The 9,157-nt window shown below is 35.8% G+C and overlaps 3 pseudogenes; 2 read left to right on the top strand and 1 right to left on the bottom strand.

The window, feature by feature from the left end:
* The first annotated feature begins 410 nt into the window (after nt 1–410).
* LOC105309316 lies at nt 411–1,358 on the top strand (annotated as a pseudogene).
* Nucleotides 1,359–2,123: 765 nt separating this feature from the next.
* LOC111734011 lies at nt 2,124–2,242 on the bottom strand (annotated as a pseudogene).
* Nucleotides 2,243–3,189: 947 nt separating this feature from the next.
* Nucleotides 3,190–3,308, top strand: LOC111734006 (annotated as a pseudogene).
* Nucleotides 3,309–9,157: the final 5,849 nt, after the last annotated feature.

The raw sequence follows: 9,157 nt of genomic DNA, 5'->3' as shown, positions 1-9,157 counted from the left end.
AATATTTTTTAGAAAGCTAAACAGAGGAGCAGAGAGTGAGGAGAAGGACTAAGAAATGCAATAAGTGACTTAACCTCCAGAAAATATTTCCAGAGATTTAATTTATATGTCACTTTGTGTTTTCTTTGCATCAGTTGAAGATGTTTACAAAAAGATTCATTTAGAAATCCATAAGCGAATAAGTTATAAGCATATAACTCCTCCGCTGCATATTTCATCCCTCTTAAGGAAGTCACATACTTCTGTCATGGAGGTACAGCTGAGAGATATTTCTAACTGACCTGTTTAGGATAACAGACTCAGCAAGTAACTGAGTACAGAAAGGAGTGAAACAATTTTAAGTAAAGAGTCACCATCTCAATTCTAGAAGTTCTTTGTCTCCTTTCTTCCCCTCACAGATCACATGATTTATGGCCCGTGGGAATCAGACAATGGTCACTGAGTTCCTCTTTTCTATGTGCATGAAGGTGAAGGTGGCCTATTATTCTTTATTCTCTTGCTTATCATCTATGGATTTATCATAATTGGGAACCTAACGATATTCATTGTTATCCAGTTGGACATGGGCCTGCCCACCCCCATGTATTTCTTCATCAGTGTCTTCTCTTTCCTGGAGATCTGGTATACCATAACCACCATCCCTAAGATACTCTCCAGCCAAGTCAGTGATCAGAGGACCATCTCTCTGGCTGGCTGCCTCGTGCAGATATACTTCTTCCATTCTCTTGGTATCACAGAAGTCTGTGTTCTGACAGTGATGGCTATTGACAGGTACATAGCTATCTGTCATCCTCTTCGTTACCCAATTATCATGATTTCCAAACTTTGTATTCAGTTGACAGCTGGATCCTGTCTCTGTGGCTTCCTCCTTGTACTCCCTGAGATTGTGTGGATTGCCACCCTACCTTTCTGTAGTTCCAATGAGATCCAGCAGATTTTCTGTGACTTTACACCTGTGCTAAGCTTGGCAGGCGCATACTTCCCTGGTGGTCATTGCAGATGCCATACATGTGGTGGAGATTTGGTCCTCTTTTTTGGTCATTGCCTTGTCCTACATTTGGATCATCATGGTGATTCTGGGAATGCCCTCAACTGAGGGCCATCACAAGGCCTTTTTCACCTGTGCTGCCCATCTTGCTGTGTTCTTGCTATTTTTTGGCAGAGTGGCTGTCATGTATTTGTGATTCTCAGCCACCTGCTCAGTTTTATGGGACACTGTGATTGCTATCACTTTTGTTATCCTTGCTCCCTTCCTCAACCCCATTATCTATAGCTTGAGAAACAAGGATATGAAAGATGCTATTGGGAGGCTTTTCTGCTATCAGAACAGGGCTGGTGGTTTTAGGAAATTGATCTAGACCCTAGAGACTCTGAAGAACCTCCTGGAATTTTGGAATTTCCCTATTTCTTATCTTGTTCATGATTATGTTCTTTTTTTATTGCCACAGTTATGTGTTCTATCATTATAAACAAGAACAAAAAAGTGCTGTGTCCAGGTAATTGATGGCAATTGCATAGCCTGTTTACATCAATGCCTCTACCACGTTTATGGTAGCTGAAGCAGAATACCTGATTCTCCTGCTTTACAACACAGATTAGGTTCTTCCTAACACTCTCCCAGCTGGGATCCTGCTTTCTCTTCTGTGGTTCCATATGCCGGTGAGACGAGAAAACAGAATAAAGGAGACATGAAGGACATCATAGTTTTGAAAATTGCTACTGTGAACTTCTTCCTAATCTTCCTTCCAGTAATATATTTCCTGTTGTTCAGTATCTCATATTAATAAGCAATTTCTTGAGTCTAGAGAGGAACAATTTCCACTTTTAGCTTATGTAATCTACAAACTCAATTCAACAGCTACAGGCTGATTATATACACCATAAGTTCTAGAATGTTAGGCCAAATGGAGTGACATAAAATTAATATCAATAATAGTCCACTATATTTCTCTAGCAATTTAGTATTTTAAATATTTTAACATATACAAATCATCTTGAAATTTATTTATTTATTTGTTTGTTTGTTTGTTCATTTGTTTGTTTTCAGGTGAGGTTTTGGTTTACCTCACGGATTGCAAGGATCTTGTCAGCTTACAATCCCTTATTTTTCAATTTATTTTTTATGCCTGTAGCACCTGCTCTTCCTAGGTGGTCTCCCATCTAAGTACTAACCAGGCCCGACCCTGCTTAGCTTCTGAGATCAGATGGGATTGGGCTTGTTCAGTGTATCATGGCCATAGACCATCTTGAAATTTAAAATATCCTAAAGTAATTTGGTCAGGTATTGCCACTATTTAAATGTTGAATCTAAAGCTCAGAGTTTAACAACTTGGCTAAGGTCATGGAGTTAGTTGACAGAACTGAAACTTAACCTGAAGACTCTACTTCATTCTATGTCCCCAATACGTACATACTCTTGTTTCGTCTATCTGGTGTTCAGGAAATGGAATTAAACAAACTTTTTTCCCTAAAATTTTTATAAAACCATACCCATCTTTGATGAGTCATAGTAATTATTGGTTCTTTTCTCTGTGAATTTCCCAGTCCTCAGGTGTTTATAGTATCATGGAAAGAATATTGGACTACAGGGTTGAAGAACTAGATTTTGTATCTTTTCCTGCCACCAAGTTGTGTCATTTCCTACCTAGTCTGTAATATTATGTGATTGATCAGATCAGTGGATTTAATCAGAACTCATGATTCAGAAAATCTGAAAGCAAAGCCTATGTATTTGCATTTCTGAAGAGCTCTCAAGAAAATTATGATAATGGGTTAGATTTGGGAATATCTAGATTAGATGATCCCCAAGATCATTTCTAGACCTAGGACTTTTTGAGATTTATAAGAGCTAAGATTTCTGAATAATGTCTGAGTTTATGGTAAGAATCTTACATGTATTGTCTCATTTATCTTCACAACAATCCTGTAGAATAAATACATACCCTTCTTTTTCCAAATGAGAAAAATAAAACATAGAGTTTCAATAACTAGTCAAGTACACAGAGATAATTATTAGGAATCCAGGTCAGAAACTCAATATTATCTGATCCCAGAGCCAGGCTCTTATTTACCATAATCTTGTGCACATTCCTTATGTATTTCATTCTAAATCAATTACTAAACCAAAGAAGAGTTCCAAAAAATATGGTATTCAGTGCGTAAATTTCGTTACTAATTATTATGCAGAAAGTCTATGGTCATGCTACCCTGAACAAGCCCCATCTCGTCTGATCTCGGAAGCTAAGCAGGGTTGGGCCTGGTTAGTACTTGGATGGGAGATCACCTAGGAAGACCAGGTGCTGTAGGTGTAAAAAAATTAAAAAATAAGAGATTGTAAGCTGACAAGGTCCTTGCATTCTGTGAGGTCAACCAAGGGTTGCCTCGCCTAAATATAGATAGATAGATAGATAGATAGATAGATAGATAGATAGATAGATAGATAGATAGATAGAGATAGATAGATAGATAGATATAGATATATATGGTTTTGGCCTCTGAAGGCCTCGAGTCTAATGACTCATTATTAATGCTATTACTAAAAATGTCATTATCCATTGAATTCACTGTTTTTCTTGACATGAGATGCAATAGTCCCTATAAACCACTGTCCCAACCATTAAACTATTCTGTCTCCTCTAAATCTTACAATGTTTGGCATTTGTGCTTCAACCTCTTAGATACATATATCTTTATTTTGTCCTTTCATTGCTCTCAATCCTACCCATTGATTTTTTTCACCAGAACATCCTTAACCTTTGGGATTAAAGCTCAAAAATGATTATTTTTACCACTAGTGTCCCCTATTTTTCAATTTACTCCAAATTCATGCAATCTTCAAGAAAGTTTCCTCACACTGATATCCCTGGCACCGATGTCAGAACCAATATGGGCCCGTATTTTGATGTGACTTACTGTCTGTCTTTTTGTTTTTCTTGTTGTTTCTTGTTTGTCCCACATCTCCGTTCAGACTAAGTGTCCACAGACAGCAGGAATAAGAGTCTCTCATTCTTCTGAAGATCATACGGCTCAGCATAGAATTCTGTAGATTATTTATCGCTATTCAAGATTTGTTGTTGGCTAGTGAATCAACTTATCAAGAGGCTTATCTGGCTGAGAAGACAGGTAGATCAACACCTATGATAGCAAAAGGAAAAGAGAAAAAAGAGATAAACTTGGTGACAACAACTATGACAAGCAGTGTTCATATTAGCCTAAGGAAGTAAAAAGAAAAGGAATAAAGGAGAAAGCATCTGCCATCTGGATGGAGGTAGATTTCAAAGGAACCAGACTAAGATAATAATTCCATTCAGAATGATGTAAGAAGAATGATGGGGTGAGGATCTCTCTTGATCTCTCCTCTTGAAATTAAAAAAAAAATGAACAGCTATAATCCAACAGAAATCACCCAGCCTAGCATATCAGAGCATCTGAAAGTGGGTAAATCCAGTGAGCAAGAGTAGAGGAAATAAAGAGGAGCAAAGAGTAGTGTAAAGACTGGTGCTGTGGACACAGCCCAGAGCTTCCAGCAGGTTGCAAGGACAGGAGAAATTACGTGCAGTTTGTGCTCTTTGAATCTCTGAGCAGTCCTGCCTAAGTGAGTGATCAGCATATTCCATGCAGGCTGAGTCCAGTGACCAGAGCAGAGAACAGGACAGAGACAAAATACAAAGGGGAACAGCTGTATTTTAGTAACTACCATTGCTAGGCAGAAAGCTGAGTCATGGAGTCTGCCCACCTACCTCCACCTTCTAAGAATGTTCCTCCCTATAGCTTCCCAGAGCTAGCATCAAAACCCAGTACTGTCTACGGCCATGCCACACTGAACGTGCCCGATCTTGTCTGATTTGGAAGATAAGCAGGATCAGGCTTGGTTAGTACTTGGATGGGAAACCACCTAGGAATACTAGGTGCGATAGGCATTTAAAAAAATAAAGAAAGAATAAAATTAAAAAAAAAAAACAAACAAAACAGGATGGCATCTGGCTCTTGTGGCAGTATTGAGATTTCAGGAGCTCTTCAGAGGTTTGAATCCCATTGCCTTTCACATTCTCTCATGGATTGAGCCCTGAGACTGAGGCAACCTGGTCAGAAAAGAGACACATACTTCTCAAGGGAATAAAAGGCATTTTCCCACACAGAGCAGAGATTCAGAGGTCCTGGGAAGTGCAGGAAGCTTGGGTGTCATCTACTGGAAAATGAAGCAAAAACCTCTTCTTATCAACCTGCTAAAGAAAGATCACTCTAATAATAATTTTTTTGAAACAAAAGAAGAGTATAAATGCCTGGGTGGAGAAATAGTCCATCCAATACCATGAACATCCTGGATGACAAGGCAGCTCAGAAAGAAAGTAAAAAACCTCTAGGAAATAAGCTTAAAGACATAAAAATATGCTATTTAAATGATAAAGAATTCAGAAATGCACTTCTGAAAAAAACTCAACAAGATGCAAAAAATTCAGACCAACAATTCCAGGAAATTAGAAACAAAATAAACAAACAAAATGAATACTTTGACAAGGAGATTGAAACCCTAGAAAAGAACCAAATAGAACTTCTGGAGATGAAGAACACCCTTAAAAAGTTGAAGAATGAAATAGCTAGCTTAGGAAATAGAGCTGACCACATAGAGAAAATAATTGATGCTATTGAAGATAGAAATCTGGTAATGACACAAAAGGGTAGAAGAGAGGGACATGGGAATAAAAAAAATAAATAAATGAACTCCACAAGAACTATCTGATACTATCAGGAAAAGCGACATAAGAATAAAGGGTATACTGGGAGGAAAAGAGAGGGAGAAGAGAACAGAGTATATTCAAACAAATAGTCAGCAAGAATTACCCAAATCTATGGAAAGAGCTGGATCTCTGAATCTAATAAACAAATAGAACACCCAATTATCTCAACCCTAAAAGGCCTTCTCCAAGACACATTATATTAAAATTGTCAAATATTAATGACTAAAAAAGAATTCTCAAGGCAGCCAGAAAAAATATGACAGTAACTTACAATGGAAAACCCATTAAACTATTATCAAACTACTCAGCACAAACCTTACAAGCAAAGACGGAGTGAAACCAAATATTCAGACTATTGAAAGAAAGAATCAGCCAAGAATAATATATTCAGCAAAGCTCTTCTTTAAATATGATAAAGAAATAAAGACCTTTCCAGACATAAAAAAGCTGAGGGAATTTTCCACCAGAAGGCCTGCCTGCATTACAGGAAATACTGAAACAAAATGACAAAAAATACAAAACTGTGAATAAGATAACTAACAGGCAGATAGAAGCAGAAAAGCACAACTCTTATAAAGAACAAAGTATAAGCTTAAACATTAGATAATGGCTAACGGCAAAAATAATAATAATAATAATACTAAAGAGAGAAAAAGAAGAAAACAGCTACTGCAACTTAGAAATGAATGTTCAGCATATATAATGATAATTTAAGACAAGAAAAACAGAAAAGGGAAGGGAGATCCAAATCCTCAAAGGAAAATGAAGATTAGGTGCCTGCATGCAGAAAAAAAATGGACTCTGTGTGTGTGTGTGTGTGTGTGTGTGTGTGTGTGTATAAAATTATACATAAATTTAATGGTAATCGCACTCCATAAATCCAGAGCTGAGACAGCCAAAAACAAAAACAAAAAAAAAAAATTTGAGGGAACAGAGAAAAAAATCCACAAAACAGCACCAAATAAAAATAACAGAAGAAACACAAGAACAAAGAAACAATTGAAACACCGAGCTACCAAAAAACAAAAGATAAAATGATCATAGGAAAACCTCATATTTCCGTAATCATCCTAAATGTAAATGGAATGAATTTACCAATAAAAAGCCACAGAGTTGCAGAATGGATCAACAAACAAATTCCAACCATATGCTTCTTTCAAGAGACCCATCGCAGCTGCAAGACAAATATAGACTCAAAGTGAAAGGGTGGAAAATGATACTCCAAGCAAATGGTATCCCGAGAAAAGCGAATGTAGTTGTACTTACATCTGATGAAATAGACTTCAAAATAAAAAGGATGATAAGGGGACAATACATCAAGAAGATCTAACACTTATTAATATGTATCCTCCCTATCAGGGAGTGCCAAAATATATAAAGCATCTACTAACAGAACTAAAGGGAAAAACTGAAAAAAACACAATCATAGTAGGGGAACTAAACACCACACTGACAGATATGGACCGATCATCCAAACAGAACATTATTAAGGAAATAATATCCTTATGTGATACAGTAGAACAATTGGACATAATAAACATTATACAGCCTTTCATCTCAAAATAATAGTTTATATATTCTTCTCTAGTACACATGAAACATTCTTGAGGATAGACCACATGTTGGAACACAAAATTAGCCTCAACACATTTAGAAGATTGAAATCACACAATGCATATTCTCCAGCCATAATGCTTTGAAACTGGAAATCAACTGTAAAAAGAGAGCAGGAAGAACCACAAATATGTGGCAATTAAACAAAATGCTACTGAAGAATGACCAAGTCAGAGAGGAAATAAAAAGAGAAATCAAGAGATAAATGAAAACAAGTATGAATGAAAGTACAACATATCGAAACTATGGGGATACAGCAAAAACTGACAATAGAAAAGTTTATATCATTACAGGCCTATCTCAAGAAATAAGAATGAGCCCAAATAAACAATCTCACATTATCGCTTAAAAAAATAAAAAAAGGAAGAACAAATGATGCTGAAAGTCAGCAGAAGGAAGGAAATAATTAAATTAGAGCAGAATTAACTAAAACTGAGAACAAGAAGACATAGAAAAAATAAATGTAACAAAGACCTGGTTCTTTGAGAAGATTAATAAAATTGACAAAACTTTGGCTAGACTCAGTAAAGAAAAAGAGAAAGGACTCAAATAAACAAAATCAGGAATGAAAGAGAAGTCATGACAGTTATCACTGAAGTACAGAGGATCATACAAGAATACTATGAAAAATTACATGACATCAAGTTTAATGACCTAGAAGAAATGAACAAGTCCTTAGAAATATAATATCTTCCTAGATTAAATCATAAAGAACTGGAAAATCTAAACCAATCGACAGTAAGGAAATTGAATTAATCATCAAAAACATACCAAAAAGTAAAAGTCTAGGACCAGATGGTTTTACCAGTGAATTCTAGCAAACATTCAAGATGATTCCATACCTCTTTTTCTCAAATAGATGGGCAAATAATTTTTGACAATAAAGCCAAAAACATACAATGGAGAAAGGAAAGTCTCTTCAATAAATGATACTGGGAAAATTGGAAAGCCACATGCAAAAGAATAAAGGTAGACCGCTGTCTATCAACATACGCTAAACTTAACTCAAAATGGATCAAAGACCTAAATATAAGAACTGAAACAGTAAATTGCATAGAAGAAAACATAGGTACTCAACTCATGGACCTTTGTTTCAGAGAGGATTTTTATGAATTTGACTCTAAGGCAAGGGAAGTAAAACCAAAAACAAAACAAAAAAATAATGAATGGGACTATATCAAACTAAAAAGATTCTGCACAGCAAAAGAAACCATCAACAAGACAAAGAGGCAATCTTGAAATAATCATGCTAAGGGAAATAATTCAGACAGAAAGAGTTAAAAATCATATTATTTTACCCATATGTGGGATATAAATCTGAAAGAAACAAACACAGAGACTCGTAAACCCCAATAGTGGATTAGTGGTTACCAGAGGGAAGCGTGGAGGGGAGAGACAGATAGGAGTAAATGGGGTCAAATACTTGGTGATGAAAGGAAATTTAACTTTGGGTGGTAAACACACAATGAAATATGCATATGACATATTAGTGAATTATACATTTTTAACCTACGTAATTTAATTAACCAATATCACCCAATACATTTAATAAAAAGAGAGAGAAATATATATGTAAATACATAATGTGTTGGCTGGAAGATTACTGCTTAAAATTTATTATTTGCTTAGGAAGATTACTGCTTAAAATTTATTATTTGCTTAGGAAGATTACTGCTTAAAATTTATTATTTGCTTAGGAAGATTACTGCTTAAAATTTATTACTTGTTGGAAATTACTGTTTAGCTATTGCCATGAGAACATAGGCTGTTAATTATGGGAACATAAACATTCTAATAACAAGCTT

This window comes from Pteropus vampyrus, unplaced genomic scaffold, assembly GCF_000151845.1.
Source record: "Pteropus vampyrus isolate Shadow unplaced genomic scaffold, Pvam_2.0 Scaffold715, whole genome shotgun sequence".
NCBI classification, from domain to species: domain Eukaryota; kingdom Metazoa; phylum Chordata; class Mammalia; order Chiroptera; family Pteropodidae; genus Pteropus; species Pteropus vampyrus.
This window is presented reverse-complemented; position numbering and strand designations above follow the sequence as displayed.